General features: G+C 34.8%; 1 long non-coding RNA gene and 1 other non-coding gene across 2 annotated transcripts in view; one reads left to right on the forward strand and one right to left on the reverse strand.

The window, feature by feature from the left end:
- Window positions 1-22,306, reverse strand: part of LOC124083803 (uncharacterized) — a 290,521-nt gene that overhangs the window by 92,024 nt on the left and 176,191 nt on the right. Inside the window, exon 7 of the long non-coding RNA XR_009225524.1 lies at window positions 17,903-17,993. This is a non-coding gene — a long non-coding RNA (uncharacterized LOC124083803). The remainder of the gene's footprint in view (window positions 1-17,902; window positions 17,994-22,306) is intronic.
- On the forward strand, window positions 12,004-12,112 carry LOC124083818 (U6 spliceosomal RNA). The gene has a single exon (XR_006848923.1). It is a non-coding gene; the product is annotated as a U6 spliceosomal RNA (small nuclear RNA).

The following is a 22,306-nucleotide window of genomic DNA, read 5'->3' on the forward strand; positions in this document are numbered from 1 at the left end:
TTAAAATATGCCAATTTCAAAAACTTTAAAAAGCTATTTTATCCAATAGATAAAAGTTAACACATTGAGCAATACTGAAGTTTGGAAAGGATGTGGGCAAAAGGGTACTCTAGTAACTGCTGATGGAAACAGAATTTGTACAGCAGCACCCTTGGAGAGTAATTTCAGTATTTTGGAGAGTGACTTGGAGAGTGGTAAAATTGAGACCACACATACCTCATAACACAGAAATTCCACTTTTTCGTTTAGACTGTAAGAAAAATTCAATACATTCCATAAGGAGACATAAACCATTGTGTTCTTTGCAACACTGTTTGAAATAGCAAACACCTGGAAACAACTTAAATTTCTCTTGGCACCAACTGCAGATGCTCTTGGTGTTCTCATACGCCCTTGCTACTCACATTTCCCTCGCACATTGCATGTGTTTTACTGCAAGCACCTGCCACCCTGCCTGAGGGTGTTCTCTAGCCACCAACAAGCTTGGGCTGCCTGAAGGTGGGCTGGGACTCGGGCATTAATGGCCACAGAGTAACCCTCAACTGCTGACAGATGGTGTTGGATGCACATCTCAGCTTCCATGACCTCAAGTAATACAACCCTGAAGCAGAGATACCACTTTCTCAGTCACATGACAAGAAATGTACGGAACTGATCAGAGAAGTGATTAGAAATAGAAATGGTTAATCATGGAATGAATCTTTCACAAAGTGTACATGTTCAGGATCAAAAAAATAGAAGACAAACTCCACACTCTCTGTTTTGTGAAACCAGGTAGATGATGGACCCAGATACCTCCTCTTGCCAGGAGATGGTAGCGTGGATTTGGACACGTTGTCTATGAAGTGCCTGTGGTAACTGGATATGTGGATTTAAATTTTGGGAGCCAGCAACAGGCTACAGATTGGCTTATCATGATATCTGAAGTTATGATGAATGAGATGACAAAGGAGAGAAGATAGAAGAAAAGGCAGTCTTAGAAGGAGCATTGAATATTTAAGGAATATTTAAGGAATGAGCAGAAGACAAACTTACAAAAAGAAATAAAGAGACAATGTGGTAGAATGAAGCCCAACAGTGTAAAAAAAATAAAATATTTATTTTATAAATGTTCTACTCAGGGTCATATTGACAATAAGTTCTTAGAAACTTCGTTTTCAAATTCTGATTATATTCAATTTACTACAGCTGCTTCTAAATCTTCATCCTCATCTTTCTTTCTTCTAATTTTTTTTTTAATTTTCTGAATCTCATCTCACCCAGCCAATCATACACTCTGTTGACATTATAAATTTAAACTCTGGATCATCAAAACAGACGTTTTTAAAAGATTATAAATTATCTACAAAGATACAAAACAAGAGCATCTGAAACACAAAAGACCCCTGACCATTACAGAAATCCATCCCTGCTTGATATACATTATTGTGAATCAAGAAAAAAAGCATGTTTTTGTGACACTTTTCTTTTCTACTCTTCTACCCATATTAAGTCACATATATTTTTTTAAAAAAACTATGCCTAAAAGGTCATTTGGAAGAATTCTTGTTTTACTGAGATTGTCTGAATTATGTTCATTTATTCTTGTTAAGGTACATGATAGTATAGCAACACTAGCCCACCTGTTAGACATGTGAACTAGTGCACTGGACTTTCATCTTTAGAAATTTGATTTAGATATTAAAATATGACAACCTTGCATTCATACAGAATACAAGAGGCAAGTTTATTTGATTCTCCAATTGCTTTTATTAAAAAAATGATTGGGAGCATCTAGTTTGGATTTTTTGTTATTTTTCACCTACCCCTAAAATGTGCACACCTATTATGTTTAAGCACAAGATTAAATACTTTCCACACATTGCCCCCGTCAATGCTTCCAACAGCCCTTGGAAATAAGCATTGCTATCAATATGTTTCATGGGAAGAAATAATGCTTTTAGGAAATGGAAGACTTTGATTTAAGGTGACACAGTCATAAGTGAGTCAGAATTTGAAGCCATGTTTTTTGATTCCAAACTACATGGTTTCAGGAACTCTTGTTAAGGTGGCACTGCAAAAATACAGCCTGAGTCCGTTACTTTGCTTCCAACATATTGTAATAATAGATATATTTTTAAAGGGATAATGTTAAAGAAAGATGATGCTCAAAACAAGATAAAAGTTCAGAGAGAGAACATAAACACAAAATGAAGTGCACCATGCCAGCTGCTCTTCGAAGTGAGAAGGAAGCAACTCTTATCTTCAAGGTCACTGGGATACCTACCACAATTGTCCCACAGGTACTAATAACCAGGGCCAGCTTTACCGATTAAAATCTGAGGGTAAAATAACAGGAAGCTGAGTATAACCTCCATCTGCCACAGTCATGATTTACCTGGGGTTGCTTTCATAAGGAGGCCAGACCCTGAAGCCATAATTTCACACCCAGAACCTGAGTCAAACTGCCTTTTGACTTTTGACTAGATCTCTCACAGCCTCATTATCAGAGAGTCTGGACTTGGAACAGAGAGGGTCAAGGCCAATTCTAAGACTACAAGACTGGATATAGGGACTAGCAACAAAAGATTAAGAAGTTTTAAAATTCCTTTCACTCAAGATGAGCCAGGAAACCAAAATCCCAAGACATGACAGAATAATATAAAAGGATCACAAAAAAATTAGAAGATTCAATGACATTTTCCAGATGACATTAATGTCACAGAAAAATTTTATAATGACCTCAAAATAAGTATGTTAGGATCCTCAAGGAAACAAAATAAGAAATCACCTATATAGCATGAGGAAAAAAGTAGAAATGAAACAAAAATGGTTATGAGAAAAGAATCAAAATTCTAGAAAAGTGAAAATATAGTTAAAAATATAAATTCTAGAATGGATATTGTCAAAAAAAAGGCCTTAGTAAATTGGAAGATATCTCTGAGTAATTCACCAAAAGTGCAATGTAAGTAGATGTATATGATAGTATGAAAGAGCTGGGCATGGTGGTACATGCCTGTAATCCCAGCAGCTCAGGAGGCTGAGGCAGGAGGATTGGGAGTTCAAAGCCAACCTTAGCAAAACTGAGGTGCTAAACAACTCAATGAAAGCCTGTCTCTAAATCAAATACAAAAAAAGGCTGGGGATGTGGGTCAGTGGTTGAGTGCCCATGAGTTCAATCCCTGATACCAAAATAATAATACTACTAATAATAATAGGGAATATGTGTGATACATTGTGAAACTTTAACATAACATCTACTGGGGAGTTCCAGGACAAGAGATTAGAGCCAATGTTAAAAGAAGGAATGATTGAAAAGAAAATTCTTGGGTTTTCTACAATTTAAGAAAGATACAAGTTCTAGGATCAAAGTGTCATGGAAGATGAACAAACTCTATGCTTTCTTCCCAGTAAGGAAAATAATTAACACTGCTGCTCTCTAAGGAAGTCTTTTGAGGATGTATAATTCAGGAAGGTAGAGTTTAATCCTATAGATTCTGCTCTATTTTCTGAGGGAATAAATCATCTTTAAAATAAATTGATCAATGCCATTGAAACAGAGATACAATTGCATGGAAATAACAGAGCAGTCACAAGTTTATAGCAACAGATGTCTATTGCTACAAGTGTACACACAGAACCTGGGATTTAGTGACCGCTAGAATTAAGAAATCGGTAACACAGTTTCCTAGGCTTAGCATAAGTCCAGGCTACTCTGTCACTTTGCATGTGAACTCATTTCTGTGTGTATAAGTGCCTGCACACCTACACATACACCACTCTGGTGGACACAAGATGGACAATTTGCTCCAACATGGGTGCAAATATATTTGAAAGGCAATGACTTGGCATCCATGATAGATATTACTTCTGTAGCAAGGGCTTGGTACTATTCTTCACATCATTGGTGAAGCATATTTTCCCCCTCATTTTATTTAGAATTCTAGTCAAAGATCCTTTTCCTTTAGCTTTATTTACTCTATATAGGTCTTTAAAAGTAATTATGGGGCTAAGAAGGAAGGATATTGCTTCAAGATATTAGAGGTATAAATAAGGATATGTGTTTATGAGTGCATGTGAATATGTATGCTTATATGGAAATAAAAGGTCACTATATATAAATTTGTGAACACATATCTACTGTTTCCTGTTAATCAAATGCACAAACACCTGTGGGAAATTAGCCTTACATAAAAAGACATATACCTTCTTAAAATCACTGTGGTTGATTTCAGTTTTTAAAAGCAGCCTTCATCTTAGTAACCAACCAACAAGTAAACACAAACAGCAAAGATAGAAGATGGAAGTTTAAAATTAAATGTTAGGCATGGGGGTAGGAAAGATGATGGAATGAGATGGACATATTACCCTAGGTTCATGAAGACAGGAATGGTGTAACTCTATTTTGTCTACAATCAGAAAAATGAACAGTTGTCCTCCATCTGTGTACTATGAATTGAAATACATTCTGTAGTCACGTAAAACAAATTAGAACAAATAAATAATTTTTTTAAAAAAGATTAAATATTAGGAACACTGAGAAGCAGATCTACTGTTTGTCACAATTCTGGTAATTCAATTAGAGAGAACTTCACTCTTGTAGCTCCTCCCATCACACAGTAACTTCCTGAGTTGAGGTTGGACTTTATAGCCAAGAAAAATAATAAAGTTCCCTTTAATTTCAGGTCTCTAGCTAGGTAAGGGGTAAACATTTTTTTTTTTTTTGTCGTTGTTGTTGTTGTTTTGCAATCTTGATTTTCATAGACTGATGTCTTAGCAGAGCCTGTCAAATCCTCAGCTGCACCTTAATATTTCTTTTATGGAGATACATTAAAAGAAAGACAAAACAATTATATGTCCTTTCTTGACCATTCGCATTAAGATTCTAACAAAAGACCTTATTAAAAACACTTGGATTTTGAGAAGAACAGCATTTTTAAAAGTTCAAAAGGTGCATATAAATGAACAGCTTCTCTCTTAAAAATAAACGTTTTCACTTCTCTGCAACACTAATAAACAACTAGACACTGTGACTGTGGGTAAGAAAGAATGAATGTTAACAGGTGACGAGGACATAATGAACTTGTTCTTCTAGACAAAGCTTTGTCAGTCACATTTTACAATTGTTGAAGGAAGCATGAATCAAATCAGAAATAGTTCTAAAATATCTTTCTTATACATAGTTTCTGTAGAAAAGTCAAGACTATGACTTAGTTCTGCCAACAGATAGGTTTCCATAAATTTTACAAAAGAGCTAAGTATTCCTTCAAAGAGCTAAGTATTCCTTATAACTGAAATTACATTCACTCTTCCTTAAACATTTTCCTCCCTTTATTTTGTTTTATAGCTGCACAATTACTCCAAGAAACTTTCAGTTTATGAATTAACTTTAGCAAACAAAAGTTATAAATCTAAAAATATAACAAGGCTTCTCTAGTGAATTTTACTTCTGAAATAAGTATACAAAAGTTGTATTCCACAGTTGCTCTTCCAAAGTTTAAATGAATATGAAACAAACAGTAAAAACTTAAATCTCTGTGTTTTATCAAATCAGTGGTATGAAAGACACATTTTTTTTTCATTTCATTTCATTTGGTAACATCTAATGCAGTCCCCTTGTTAATAAAACTTTTTAAACAAAAGTCAATCACAGCAATAATATTTTGGCACTTATTAAAATTGCAATGCTGAATTTGCAGTTTTGTAAAGAAAAACATTTGTCTTCTACTAATATTTCTAGGAATACTCCCTGTAGACTCTTTTATTTTTTAACAAGAAGCACATTTAAAATAGGATTCTAAATACGATTAAAATAGGAATTTAGCACAATTTACTCTCTGAAGTATTATTTTTTTTTACCAGAAAACATGAGCTTACTAACTTGCAAAATATTTGCACTGAAATTAAAATGACTGAAGTATTATTTCAATGTGATTTCTTTTTTCTAAATATGTGCAAAGTTTCTACAATGAAATGTGAGCAAACAAGACAAAAAGAAACAAAAGAAGCTTGCATGCTGCTGCCCCAAAGAAATTTAAACAATCCTTTGCCAGGAATAATACACATAAACCACAAGAAGGGAAGTGTTGGAATCAAAACACACTTATTTTTAATATGTAAAGATGCATTTTTTTCTCCTATTTTATGTTAAAAATAAGAGGGCACACCAGTGAGTCTTGCTGGCAGGCAGATAACACACAGGCCCTGACCCTTTCACTGGCCAGGAATTCTCACACAAAGCTCTTTTCATACGCTCTGTGCTGTATATTCCTGAGATAAGGCAGCAAAACATGAAGCCGTGGACAAGTGACACAAAGTCGGACTAAATGAAATGTTTACAAATATTCTGTCACACTGGTGTTCCTTCCTCATCTACTCCACACATGATTTGCCTAAAACAATATTGATTCAGGTTGAAGAGAAGCATGACTTAAACAAAAGGACAATTTTAAGAAAAATGACAGAGTACAATACAAACACCATACTTCTCTGTTCCTATCGCCAAGTTTCATGTGAAATCAAGCAGAAACAAAGCCATATCACCTAAGAACTTCCTAAGTAGTGCTACTGCTGTAATTTCCCTCAAAGCACAACAAATTTAACTTGTTTGACAACACAGAAAGTATATTTTAAGTAATATCTTAAATCTGCACTCACCATGTGAAAGCAACAGTTGCGTAGAGTAAAAGTGTGCTATTTTCTGCCCCTGTTCCATTTCAGTTTTGCCTATAGTTGTCCAACACCCAAAAGCCCAGAGCTGCCACCCAGAGGCCCCTTCCACAAGCTGGCTTATTTGCCTGTCAATCTGAGTGCCGGCTTCTGTATTATGCAGCTGTGCACTTTGCTGAAGTTCTAATATAATTTCCATATGCTTCCCACCGCCTGAAGTAGGTGATTTGTTCTTTCAGTTCAATGAATACTCAAAATCACTTTCAGGTAACTCCTGCAGGATCAAGTTTTAAGTTGTTCACCGTCAAGTTAAGGAGTTCTCAGTAAGAAGTGGGTGGAGAGAAGCAAGCTCACTACAAGGGAATTCAGGGTGTAATCAGAACGCAGAGACTTCCTCTCTTTTTTCCTTCCTTGCTAGGCTGAGCTGCTAGTGCCTCTTTCACAGAACTTAGGAATGTACAGGGAGGACGCAAAGAGGCCCTGCCAGACAAGCCTTTCTCAATCAATTAGCTTGCAGCCATTACTGTGACCTTAGGTCACACAGCATAAGTGTGTGGGGTGTGCCTTCAGGGGTCCCAAGGCTACTTACTACAGCTTAGAGAACCAAAACCAAGCACAATGAACTCCAGAAACATTTTTAATAGAAAATGTGCTAAAGATATGAAAAGTACCAAAGGTAAAATTCCAAGTATCTTTTAATAGTAGTTATTATTTAATTCACTGACTTCTATTTTTTCTCTTAAAAATCCAGAATGATATTTCCCATGTTGGATCAAAGAATATTTACAACAAAGCAGCAAAGCATTTCTTTGTATTCAATATCAACTAGAAAATATAGAATTGACAGACTAACAAATATATTTGTATATGATATGATTATATATATAATACATATAATATCACTTGGGTTCTAAAGTTTTTTTAAAGAATATTCATTTATAATATTTAACTGCAAAGTTGATCACTTATAAACAAAGTTATTTATGCCTAAGGAACTAAAAATGACATTGCTTTGGGAAATCATTTTTAAAGTATAGGAATAGTTAGGGATAGCTATGTTAAACCTTTAAAGATCACATGCTATCTTATTATCACAATTCCCCTTAAAATATTATACATTAAGTTTTCATGTTCCTCAAAATGCTTTAAAAATAATAGCCACCATTATTTTCAATTAATCTATGACCAAAAAAATCAGGTAATTTTACTTCAAATCAAATCCATTCTTCTGAATAATAAAACCCAATTAAGAAGCATATGCTTTACTAATGATTGGATTAGACAAGTTTCCCACCCCCAAATGGCCATCACTCAGATGGATTTGCCATATTCACATTTTCTCCCATTTGTTGGGTGATACCACAAGCTGTCCAAGGCAATCGTCTGATTCTGTACTATGCAGGAATGGCTAGCTTCCATATGGATGCTGAACTTGGAATTTCCATCTCATTAGCCTTTACTTAGCAAATTGAATTATCCTCAAATCAGGCATTATTTGACATAAATAAAATAGATGAACCAAAAAAAATCCAAAAATGAACAAGCCAAGTGATAGAAAATAGTGACCAAATCAAAATAATTTGGGTGTTAATATCAGTTTTGAAAATGGCAATAATAGAGAATGTCATAATAAATGTTAAAAGCAGTTTCTAGCAGGGGTTGGGGAACAAATAAGGTTTCCATTTTCTCCAATCTATAGTAGGGAGTCATTGAGAGGCTTGGAATAAACACATGGAAGCCACTTCTAAATAAAATTTAAAATAAAGAATAATAATTATTTGACATCTTTTAGTGATTCAATTAAGACTTTCAGATATTGAAAACAGGCATCATTGAAAAACACTTTGGGCTCTTTAGCTAACAGATATGTAGAAAATCAAGAAATTTAATTACTGCTAAAAGAATAATACGTCTTCAGAAATGTCTACATTTCAGTGTCATCCAGTAATTTTAAGTTGCATTTTCATATGTCACCAAGAACACACTTGTTTTTCTGTTTCTTTCATTCAAGATGAACAACCAAGAGTAAACCAGGCCCCCGGCCTTCCACAGTAGAGGTGTGCAATCATATATGTTCAGCATCTGGCAGGATTTGGCCTACATTGTAACAGAGCTTCTGCAGGCACAAAACAAAAAACTTTCTGATAAATGCAGAAAGGTCACTAAAAGCTACATGAAACAAAACATGCACCAGCACTTGAAAGGCTTTCAGTGACTTCCTAGTCTATAATGTATTTTTATGGCCACAGACATTCCTGAATTACACATAGGTTATGAAAATAACTCCCTTTGGAATAGTCTGGTGCCTCACATTGAAATGATCACCACCAGGATGCTGCTGAAAATCAGTTTGTCAATTTGACTCACCTGAGTTTCCATCATCATTTTTATGGGGAAAGGTCTGCTACTTTAGATGCTGTCATGATTTACTCAAACATTGCATATAATTTTCTGCTAAATTAATCTAATTTGAAAAATATCTCAATAGCCTAGATAATTTTGCCACCAAAACCCTATCACTTGTATTTAGAGATGCCAAATTAGAATAAATAGGAAAAATTAAAAATTAATTTCAATTAAAAAGTGATTCCAGGGGACAGGAAGCAACATGCATCTATGAAATTATAAACATAATTTCTAAGGATTATATAATAACAAAAAATTGGCTATTTATGTCATATTGATATTTTCTATTCTAATTATATAATATATACATACATTTGTCCTTAATCATCTGCAATGCTTTGAAAGAGAGTCACTTTGTTTTGGTTTGGTTTGGTTTATGGTACTGGGGACTGAACTCAAAGGTGTTCTGCTCTGCTTCTGAGTTACATCCACAAGTAATTTTTTTTTTTTTGAGACAGTCTCCATAAGTTGTCAAAACTGGCCTCAGACTTACAATCCCCCTGCCTCAGCCTCCCAAGCTGCTGAGCTTACAGGTATGTGCCACTGAGTCTAGCCAAGAGTCACTTTTAGATAGAGGAAGAAACAAACTCAAATAAAAGGCTTGAAAAATATTGCTGTCAAACTAGGGGTACTGCTCAGTGATAAAGCTCTTACTTAGCATGTTTGAAGCCCTGGTTTGATCCCTAATATTGAAGAAAACAAAACAAAGCAGAAAGTCATCTGTTTTTCCAAGACATGTTTAGTAATCCACAGACTTAATTTGATCTTAATAATTTTTTTAAATACAATCTTCAATAATCTTTAAAATGAATATTAATAGGGGCAATCTATTTATCACTGTTCAACCTAATGATGTTGACTAAGAAAAGCAACAGGTAGCCTACACTGTGGATAGGATAGTGCTGTCAACCTGGAAGCTAAAAAAGTATTTTAATATTCCTTTACTAACTACATACAGATTGATGGACCTGTTCTAAGAAAAGTCTGAATTGCCATAGTTATATTGTGTAGCTATAGAAGGTGCCTTTATTATCACCATCTCATTCTACTTGGTTATTAGTACCTGAAAACAGGGAGAGATGTCATGCAGCACATTGTATTCCCTAAAATTAGAAAAACAATGTATAAGGTAGCAGAGGCACATATTAGGAGCTTTAGCTTTTTCAGGCTTGTGAAACAAGGTTAGGAATTAAGAAGACTACCTTACTTTAGGGAGGAAAATTAAACTGTTTGCATGCTCCCAGTCTAGCTGGGCAGTCTGCACACAAACATTACCTAGCAGGAACAATGTGAGGGGATGTGACCAGCAAGAAGAGAATAGTAAGGAAACACAAAGTGCTATCTGGCTGTGAACATGACATTGGACTGATTAGGCTAATCCAGAGATTTGAGCAAATAGAAAAACAAATATAAAATGAGGGATTGTAGAAAAATATGGGATAAGAATATTATCAAAAGGAGAGTAGTAGGGCTAGCTCAGTGGTAAAGTGCTTTCCCAGCACCCATAAGTCACTGGGTTTGATCCTCAGTACCACATAAAAATAAATAATAAAGTAAAAGTAAATTTTTTTTTAAAAAAATGAGAGCTGTAAATGTATCATCTATTAAAATAGGCGAAAACAGGCATTTTAAATAAAATTAATAAATAAATAAAAACCCTGTTTTACAGGAAAAGAAGAAGGTAAGGGATTAAAATAAAACAAGACTATGAAATGGAATGACTTACTTTAAAAATAAAAGAACGAGGATTACAGTGGATAAAGAAAAAATAATGTAAGAATGAGAAAGAGTACTTTAAAAATTATAATAGTAAAATGAATGAAAAAATTAGAAATTTTTATAATCTATGACAACAATATAGGTGATCTCAATGGAAAAAATATTAAAATATTTGATTTAACACATTTTTAAAATTTAAGATGTCACAAAGCACAAGAGAAATCTGAATGCCTATTGTAAAAGAGAAATTATTTATAAAAAACATGAAAAATTCCATCCAACACAGTTAATTCAGACAAGCTTTTGTGTACTTTAATAAAACATGGATAATGAAGGGGTACAGATGATTCAAAGAAGAAATGAACCAAAACTTTTTCCTCTTATTTTATATCTTTAATATCCAAAGTGGGCTCTTCTGTGATAATAGCATACATCAGTTAGGAGTATATAAATTAAGCTGGACCTGGTGTCACACCTTGTAATCCCATGGACTGGAGAGTCTGAGACAGGAGGTTCCTAAGTTTGAGGCCAACCTCACCAACTTACTGAGGTCCTAAATAACTCAGTGACACTCTGTCTCAAAATAAAATAGAAAAAGACCCGGGTTTGTCGCTTAATAGCTGAACAACACTGGGTTCAATCTTGTGTGCAAAAAAAAAAAAAAAAAAAGTATATAAATTGAAACAAGATTTCCAGGAAGCAATTCATTTATGTGTTCTAAAATTTTTGTGGTTTTTATTTATCTATTCATTGAACAAGTATGTATCACTTAATATGTGACAGGCACTATTTAAGACACTGAGGATAAAGTATTTAACAAAACAGATGGAAATTGCTGCCTCATTTATCTTAGATTCTAAGAGGAAGAAATTCGATTGACCATTAAGAAAACAAACAATTCAGAACGAGGGGATATGACATACTAGATAGATGCTCAGGAAAATGTCTCTGGTGTGGTGACATTTGAACATTTATCTGAGTTTATTCTGAGAGTCCAATATGATAACATATGGGAGAAAAGCCCTTTCAGAGAGAAAGACACTTACCCAGAGACCCAGATAGGGGGAGCGATTCCCAGGAATGTTATATCAAGAATTCTTTCATTGTATCTGCCCACAAAACTGGAAATGGAATAGACCAATTCTTGTGCTCTATTATATTTTATCCATGTAGTGATTATTTAAGAGTCATGAGATGTGAACTTTAAGTAAGTAAAAACAGGAAGAAAAAAAACTTCAGTTTCCACAGCATATATACTAAAATTAGAATGATACAGAAAACATTATTGTGGCCCCTGTGCAAGGATAACATGCAAATTGGTGAAGCATTCCATATATATATATCTCAACAAATAAACAAACAACAAATCCCAATTCCAGACAATGTATGACTCCAGACAATGTATGAGTATGATTTTGTAAAAAAAACAAACAAAATACAAAAATCAAGTATCAAAATGTTGATAGCAACTGCCATTTTTGTATGATAGAATCATAGATTTTTGCTTCTTTTGTTTTTCTTTCTAAAATTAAAAAAACACTTAAATGTATTTTTAACAAAAGGAAAACATTAATCAAAAGGAGAAGTAGCTGTTACAGCTTAGATATATTATCAACCACATCAATCTTTTTATCACAAATCTTGAAGCACTCATCTTATTTGAGGGTATTTACTCTCCAAAGTCTAGCTAAACAGTACTTAGAAGGATTCTTTCCAAATAAAATTCTTTTCAAATTTCTTCACTACTCTGTTTCTTTACTTCTGTCCTGTTATGCAGACCCAGAGGAAAGGTTTTAAAATACATATATAAAACCATGTTCATGTATGCAGTAAGCCTTTGTTTCTGCTTTGAGAGCATATGGCAAGAGCCATCTTTTTCAATCAGAGACAAATGCCCTCCCACAGCATCTACTATTGTGTCCCTTAATTAGATTTTCCCAGACCATCTAAAATAACTCATGTCTGAGACCCTCCCTGTCTGGATGGGTCCCAAAGGATTGAGGCAACAGCAGGAGAGCCAGAAAGTATCTTACTGCAGCCCAGAATGTGGGTGGACAAATGGGTGAACAAGTAGGGAATTCAATGAGGTCACTTAAAAAAATTAAAGCAAAAAATGAAGGAAACAGAAACAAGAAGGAAGCAAACAGATAAAAACTACACAGTCAGTGAGCTTGGTCACTAATGAAAAGTGGAAGCTGAGCAAGGACTCATAATGCACAGGTAAAAATCTTAAGCTCAGGAATTAAGAAGACAGGTGGGTGAAGAGGACCCAGTTCAACATCTTCTGTTGTTTGTATAAATATATAAAGAATGCAGTCTGGGTGCTGTCCTTTAAAGATCTTGGTAAAACAGAAAACACAGATATAAAGGAAGCAAATATGGAGATGAGAGATAGGGAGAGGGGAACTTACATAATTTTTAAAGTTTTTACAAAGATTAGAACAAGAGTTTGGAAGGAAGAGAGGGCATAGCTCATGAAGGGCTGGCATGGAAAGCCTTCTTGTGAATGGCTGTGGAGGGCTTTGCTAAGTCCATTTAAGTAGACACTTTACAGCACAATGAAGAAGATCTCTCTAACCTGGAGGTAATGGCACATAAGGTTGGAAAAGCTGCAATGGGTGGAAAGTATTAGTTTGATTCAGATAGAAGTAAAGAAAAGAAGTAAAATGCACCAGAATGGAGAAAAGGCACACATGGGGGAAAGTAAAAACATAGGCTGCCTGTCTTGCATAGAAGTGGTAAAAGCTCAGGTCTGGTCCTAGGAAGCTGTTTTTAAGGGGCAAGTATGCGTTCCTCAAGGGAGGATCTTTTGTAAGGCCAGAGCTAAACTGGAATCCTGTTTTTGATCATCCTTGGAATGATGCATGGTCCCTACATTGTAAACAGACTCCATCCATTCAAGTCATTGCTGCAGCTGTCAGGTGGCTACATCTACCTGGGCCCCAGAAAAAGCCTTAGGAAGGTAGAATGGTAACAAGTTCAATCAAGAAAAATAAATTAGAGGCTTAATTAGAGGCAAAGTGTGGTCAAATATGTAATAGCCACATAAAATAACAGAGTCCAGCCAAGAACAAGAGCCAAGAGGACTGTCTTTGAGATCAACTGAGTCTTAGATGAGCAGAAAGTGAAAACATGTTACATGCTGCAGCTTGAGAAGTGTGGAAAGTCCAGCCTCCCCAGTCAATTTTCCCTTTACACCCTCCTTGTTTCCAAAAATCTCCTCCATTTTGGAGCCAAAATGCTTACGGTAGCAAAGTAATATTTACATGGGTAAAATATTGGTCCTGAAAACTCCCACACAAAATAGAGTACTTCCCTTACACTTCACATGTGAAGATTACATTTACCTCCTATCACCAGGCTTTAGATAAGGATATATGGGACTACCTAGGAGAAATTCTCCATCAAAGGATATTGCCAAGAAAGGCAAGCTTACCAGAATCAGAGCCACATAATTTGAGTTAATACTCTCAACCACTGGCTCTAAGGCCAGCCTGGTTATACTGCTGAGACTGTGTAGACCTATCCTGTTACTGAAATACTACCTATCAAGTTAGAAAAACCTAAAGAGTTAATCTTGGGCAACATACTGCTTTCCTGAGCTCCTTGATTCTACATCCAAATGGTCAGAACTAAACTTTTTTTTTTTTTTAAATGTGTGTGTGTGTGTGTGTATATATTTTATTTATTTATTTATTTATTTTTAAATATTTATTTATTTTTCAGTGGACACAACATCTTTGTTTGTATGTGGTGCTGAGGATCGAACCCGGGCCGCACGCATGCCAGGCGAGCGCGCTACCACTTGAGCCACATTCCCAGCCCCCAGAACTAAACTTACAGTTAACAGAACAAATAAAGTGCTATGATTCTAATTATAAAATTTTCAATAAAAAGCTGTTTTTCGGATCCTAGTTGCTATTTAATTAGATTGGGTAATTGTTTTCTTGTTTGTCATTTTGCCCCCATTCATAGTCAAATTAATTAACTTTAAAGCTTTTAGAGAAACAAAATTAATTCTAAGGACAACATGTGATCAGAAAAATATATAAATATCTAAGCAAAAACAATTTGGAAGCTATTACATAGATTATACCTTACAAAATTAATTCTTCTCCTGTTCCCTTTCCTTCAGGGGAAAAAAAGAAGGAAAAAAACACTTCAATCAAATGTCACAGGACACTTGTAAACATCAGACATAAAGCTTTGTATGAAAGTTTTGTATGAAAGATATTTAGAGAAAAAAAAGAAGAAGGCAATGCTAACCAGAGGGTTCCATTGGCTGCTTCCCTCACACCTCACTTCTTGCTGGACTGGTTACACCAGCAACTCTACCAGCAATTGTGAAACAAATCAGGAGCCATTTTCTTTCTGGTATACTTGACTTTTCTTAAGGCATCTCTGGTGTCAGGAGATCCCTGCTGCCACAACCTGTTTCTGTGCCTCCCTTCTTTTCTAATTCTTTTTTTCTGAGAGCACTCATCTCAGGTATCACCTGCTCTGTCCCTGACCAGACCTGGTTGGGTTCCTCTCCCTGGCATCCCTTGCACTCTGTGACTTTTGCATTACACTTAAAACTTCCACTTGATGGTGAAAAATTTCATTGCTCTGCCAATTTTGCTCAGATTTATTTCTTGATCTCATTCCCCCAGCAGCTCTGTTTTGACTTGGTTCACTTACATCGACTGTTCTCTTATGAAAGTCCCCTCCCTGATTTCCTAACTGCTCTTAAGCAGTGCAGTAATCACAATTCATTCTGACCTTCCTTTCAAAAAGTCTAGTAGTATCATGCCATTTTTCTGCTTATACCCCTATTTACCCTCATTTCTAAAATAATAAAAATATAAGCTCCTTACTACACATGCGTGAACACACGAAACCCATCATAATTTGATGTATTCTCTTAGTTTTTACCAATCAGTATATGTTCGGAGACCACAGAATACCAATTAATGGTGAGCTCATGAAAGGCAGCAAAACTGTTTCATTCATTCATGTATTACCCAAATTCATCACATTGCTTCATTTTGGATAGGTTTACTAGATTATTGGAAAAGGAAAGGAAAGAAAGGAAAATAAAAGATCAATTCTACAGGAGACAATGTCATGAAAAGAGGAGAGGAATAAATGAAGACACTGTTACAATTTTATATCTGGGAAAAAACCCATACTTCTTTTTTTTCATTTTTTAAAAAATTTATATATGACAGTGGAATGCATTATAATTCTTATTACACACATAGAGTACAATGTTTCATGTCTCTGGTTGTATACACAGTATAATTCACACCAATTTATGTCTTCATATCTGTATTTTGGATAATAATGATTATCACATTCCACCATCATTAATAACCCCATGCCCCCCTCTTCTCTTCCAACCCCTCTGCACTATAGTCTAGAGTTCGTCTATTCCTCCCATGCTCCTTCTCCCTACCTCACTATGAATCAGCCTCCTTATATCAGAGAAAACATTCGGCATTTGGTTATTTGGGATTGGTTAACTTTACTTAGCATTATCTTCTCAACTCCATCCATTTACCTGCAAATGCCATGATTTTATTCTCTTTTATTGCTGAGTAAAATTCCATTGTGTATATATGCCATATTTTTTTTTAATCCATTCATCTGTTGAAGGGCATCTATGTTGGTTCCACAGTTTAGCTATTGTGAATTGTGCTGCTATAAACATTGATGTGGCTGTGTCCCTGTAGTATGCTGTTTTTAAATCCTTTGGGTATATACCAAGGAGAGGGATAGTTGGGTCAAATGATGGTTCCATTCCCAGATTTCCAAGAAATCTCCATATTGCTTTCCATATTGGCTGCACCAATTTGCAGTTCCACCATCAGTGTATGAGTATACCGTTTCCCCCACATTCTTGCCAACACTTATTGCTGTCTGTCTTCATAATAGCTGTCATTCTGACTGGAGTGAGATGAAATCTTAGAATGGTTTTGATTTGCTTTATCTAATTGCTAGAGATAATGAGTATTTGTTGTTTGATTATATGTCATCTGAGAAGTATCTGTTCAGGTCCTTGGCCCATTTATTGATTGGGTTTAACTTTTTGAGTTCTTTATATACCCTAGAGATTAGTGCTCTATCTGATCTGTGAGGGATAAAGATTTGTTCCCAAGATGTAGGCTCTCTATTCACCTCACAGATTAAAACACCCATACTTCTAAAGTAGACACGATACTTACAGCAAGGAAAAAGTTCCAAAAAACAATATCTGTCATTGAAGAATAAAAGGATTTCAATTTTGAGAAGGTGAAATAAAATGTCTTTCTGCCTCTTTCTCCTTTCAAAAACAACATCACAAAACATAATGAAGAAAAAGAAACTCAGTACAAATTGTGCTTTTTCCTTGTGGTGCAATAACAAATTCCCACAAACTTAATGGCTTACAACAACAGAAATTCTCCTACTATTCCAAAGGGCAGAAGTTTAACATCTGCTTCACTGGAACAAAATCAAGTTTTTGGCAGGGCCATTCTTTCCCTGGAGGCTCCAGAGGAAAACCTTCTCCTTGCCTCTCCTAGATTCCAGTGGCCCCTGTATTTCATGGCATCCACTGACTTGTGGCCATGTTACTCCAGTCTCTGCCTGTATCTTCATAACACCTTCCCTCTATTGTATCAAACCTCTCTTTACCCCAAACTTGTGACAGCACTTAGGACTCACCTGGCTAATCCATGAAAATTTCTTTATCTTAAAATCTCTAACTGAATTATATATATAAAGATTTTTTTTCCAAATAAGATAATATCCACAGTTTCTAGGTATGGGAAACCTGGACATATTTTTAGGAGTCATTATCAACCTACATACAAACTCAAATATTTACTAAAATTGGAAGACTTTTATAACTCCAAACCTCCATATGTGAAGGCAGCCAGAGGATGGAACAGTATCATTTGCCTTTGCAAGATGGAAGAAACAAAAACTAAATGTAAATAGGAGTCACTGATGAAAAAATTTAAAAGCATATCCACATAGTAGTATTCAAGGAAAAGTTTTGACATTGGGACATTCAGGTATTGTCCAAGGTGGAGTTGAGGCCAGAAATTCAAAACAGAGTTTTAGAAGTGCTGTAAGAGGAGTATTGGGCACTCCTTATGATTACCTGTTCACTCTAAAGAAGTTGGTGATCTCTTCATCCACAAAGGAAATTGGAGAATTCATCTTTGGAGAACTTGAGCCAGAGTGAGCACAATCTATAACACAAAAGGGACCAAAAATTGACACAGAGAACTAAGATACCCTTGCTAAATTTGGTGTTCAAATCTCCAAATAGAAGATGAAGAATTCCTCTCTGGAGTAAATAACTGTCACAGTGAAAAATAACCTCAGATACATATATTCATGTGTCCTGATCTTGAAGAGAAGCCCACTGCCCCCAATGGTGCAAAGAGAAACCTACCTACTGCACAGAGATTCCCATCAGATACTTAGAGCCTCATTCGGAAATGTGATTGGACAATCAAAGATCATCATTGGTAGGCCATCAAGGAGAAAACAGAAATCAAAATAAGTGAAGAGAAAGAAAGAAATCAGAGAACCAGAGAATATGCAATGAGAGGAATGTTTCAAGGAAATAATAATAAAGACCCCAAATATGAGAAAAATATTTTCTTGGTGAAATAAGATGGATGCCATAAAAAGATTAACAAGCAAAGAACAAGAAAGAAAATTTAAGGAAAGTACCAAAACAAGATAACAAGAAGTAAATGGACAAAAAGAAAACATTAAAAACAGAACAGAAAAGTGTCTTTTTATATGCTTGTTAATGGAAGTAATTCAACACTTCACACATAGAAATGCAAGAAATAGAGATTAAAGAACATACCAGAAAATAAATTATTAAGGAGATAATACAAGAACAGTTCTAAATCTTCAGATCCATAAGGACAATTAAGTGGGTCCACAAAAACAATGAAAAAAGACCACAATAGGACACATTCTGATAAAACTCAGGGTATGGAGGGAAAAAAGGTACTCAGAAGTTTAGAGGGAGAATACAGGAGATAAACAATCTGCCTTCAAAATGACCTTGGCCTTCTCAACAAGAGTGAAAGCTGTAAGATCATGGGAGAACACTCTTAAAATTCTAAGCAAATATTATTTTCATCATAAGAAGAAATGAAAAGTGTTTGAGGTGATAAGTATGTTTAACCTGATTCAAACATTACGCAATGTATATGTGTATCAAAAGATTACACGGAACTCCATTAGTACGTACAATTTTTATTTGGGGGGTATAAAAACACAAATTTAAAAAGAAAATTATTTTAAATCTCTAAATCTATGCCCAGCCAATGACTCAATCAAATATGAAGATAGAATAAATATATTTCTAATGTGCAAGGCTATAGAATACTTATTGTCTTTGGAGACTTTCTGAACTTGTTACCAAACCACGTATGCCAAAAAAGAAGCAGGCAGGCTCTCGGTTGATGAATCGTGGGGTGTTGTATGGGTGTTATTTAAAATTACAGAAGCAAAGATAAAATTAAAGATTCAATTTGTTTGTCATTCTGTGGTTGTGCCAAAGGCTTTATTTATTTAATTATTAGTCTTTAAACTTATTTGAATTGTAAAAATATGTACACATATTAATGAAAGCAAAAGTCATCTTTAAAGAAATACTTGGTTTATTAACCTATTCCTCTTTCCTTTGTTTAGAATTCTAATAAGTCAAATCAAATAGTTGTATATCCTCTTATTTCCATTAAAATATTTCCACAAAAGTAGATTACATTATTAGTATAACTTTATTAAATTATTGAATGAATGCATAGGAGAATGTTTTAGTAAAACATTGTGCTTTTTTTTCAGAATTGAAATGATTGAAATGTTTATTTTTTTAAAAAGCATGCATTAAATTTGATAGGAAACAGATTTTTTTAAGGAATCATAGGTCAAACTTGAAGAGAAAATTTACTTTACAAAGGGCATTTGTATTCCTAAAATCATCTTGTTATTTTTATCTGATTTTCACAATATCAAATTGTCACTAAGTGAAGCGCCAGTTGGACATTGCTATTTATTCCCATCTTTACATCACCATGAGAAATATAAAGAAACTGCTGGAGAGAAAAAAAATGTTAATTTGTGAATTCAGAACTGGCACTCATTCAAAAGCTTCTATGGGTAATGTTAATGCTGATTTAATTGACTTGTTAAGAATATAAGATCTTATTTATCCTCTTTAACTTTAAAACAAATCTAAATTCAGAATAATATTTTTTAGAGTATAGTGGCCCTTCAAAAATAATCTTTCTACCAAACACACAGAAAACGAAGTACAAGGGGGGTTGACACAACAGGATGAGTTTCTCCATTATTATTTCTGGAAGACTTCCTAGTCTGATGTTTTTTCTTCTGCCATTCTTAAAGAAAGATTGACCACAACAGGTCAATCTAAGTCCTACTTATTTCCTCAGGAATAAGGGTCAGGCAGCATGCAGTATCCTTGGGAAAGTGGCCCAAAATGACCTAAAGGGACATCTCAGTAAGACATCAGGAAGCACAACTGTTTCCATTGACACCAACATAATGAAAACAAAATGCTCTAGAGAACTATGTGCTTTCTGAATCATAGTTTGTAAAAATATCACACATGCTGTGTTTTGACCACCCAAGAGAAATCAAAATCACTGTATCCCTCTACATGTGTCTTTGTCCTACTGATGTTTATAAAATCTAAAATCAGGAGCATGGGTGGGACCATCTCTGTTCCTGGGACAGGATCAGTCAGTATCTGGTAAGAAGATGTTAGAAAAATGTTTTAAAATGCTCCCTTTGTTCTGAACCTGCTATGGGAATTCATGGTATGCGACATCAAAGGAGTCAATTCAGGTCACCTCTGTTGGATGTAGCTACGTGGGTGTATGGATTAAGCATATTCAAGCTGGGGTCTCACAGACTTCTGTTCCCAACTGGCATCTTCTCAATTTATCTAAAGGTGGTCTTTATTGATGGTCAAAGGAGAGGGCTCAGACCACTTTGAGGATGTAATGGTTCTGAGAAAAATTGATTATATTGGCCAAATATTTCATTCCCCTCAAGAAATGACTAATAAAAAGGAAGACTCCAATCCTAGTAGCTAAAAGAAGAATTTCTGAGAAAATTTCTGTTCACCATGAAATACATGAGAAATCAAGCTTCTCAGGAACAGGTGAAGGATATACAGAAGTGAACCATACACTCCTGATTTAGTTGCTAGAGAAGCTCAAGACTTTAATACTACTAGGATGTAGCATGGCAGGATATTGTTTCCATTGTGAGCAAGATGATGAACCATCCAACAGTTATATCTGTCCATCCTCTAAATTGTAATACCCTCGGAGGAAAGAGAGGGACATTTGTCTGCATGAATTCAAATCTTTTATCCTACAACTGATAAAAGTGAAAAGAAATTAAAACATGGTAGTCTGCTCAAAAACAATGGAAAACTTACTTGTGCAAAGTGAGAAACAGGTAAGGATAAAAACCAAAATTTTGTTGCTTGAATGCAGCTTCCATTTTAATCATTCTGATCCTTCCTTCAGATGTATCTTCCCTCAGCCATGCCCACAACTTAATCTTCAATTTTCTTCCAACCCTAATTGTTGTGTCGTCTACTTTCCAACTACAAAATCTTGCCCCTCTTTGAAGGCTCCACTCAAGTCTCACCTCCTCGGCAACAATTCCTCTGACCATACCAGTCCATGGCGGTATTTGTTTATTAAGTTCACGTTCACCTGTGTCCCTCTCTCGACAGTTGCATTAAGCTATCCTGAGATGTTATGTGTATATGTATCTGTGTTTGTGTAAACCAGTGCCTTATCTCCTTTTTAATATTATTCCCCCACAAGATCGAACACCATCCTTTCCATTTTATTTTAATTACTTACAGCTGTCACTTTAATCTGACAAAATTAATACCTAAGGGTTGAGAAAAGAAACAACATTTTTTTTTTCATTTGGCATAAGTAATATTAAAAGAACCCTGCTTGCCTTATAATGTATTATAGATAGAGATTTAAACTGAATTTGGGAAGAAATATTATCCAATCACTAAAGGCTTTTTTTCAATTGTTTAGGAATTTAGTTTAGAAATAAAATAATAAACAATCGATGGGCAATATTTATGGAACAGCTTCTAAATTACTTGTCAGTAATTCTACACGTTACCTCAATATTTATAGACTCAGTAAAGAGTTTCTTTGTAATTTGCTCCTTCTACACAAGAATGAGCTGGGTCTGGAAATTATTGCTAGACATATTATTTCATTTTAATTTTTTAAAACTGGATTGCTTTTTAATGATACCAAATTCAAAGTAATTTATCAAACTTTGGCATTCTTAAGCCTGACTAAATTTAATTCAAAGTCTATGTATGTTTTTGAAGATTCTTTTTTTCCCAATGAAGGTTTAAATAGTCTGAGAAAAATGGGTATTATCCTTTAGGAGAACACAAAACTGTATAAACTAAGAAATATTGTCAACTATGCACAGAATAAAATACATTAAATAGAAATTATAC

The sequence above is a fragment of the Marmota monax genome, unplaced genomic scaffold (assembly GCF_021218885.2).
Source record: "Marmota monax isolate L192 unplaced genomic scaffold, Marmota_monax_Labrador192_F-V1.1 WCK01_AAM20220418_F8-fsc00016, whole genome shotgun sequence".
Lineage (NCBI taxonomy): Eukaryota > Metazoa > Chordata > Mammalia > Rodentia > Sciuridae > Marmota > Marmota monax.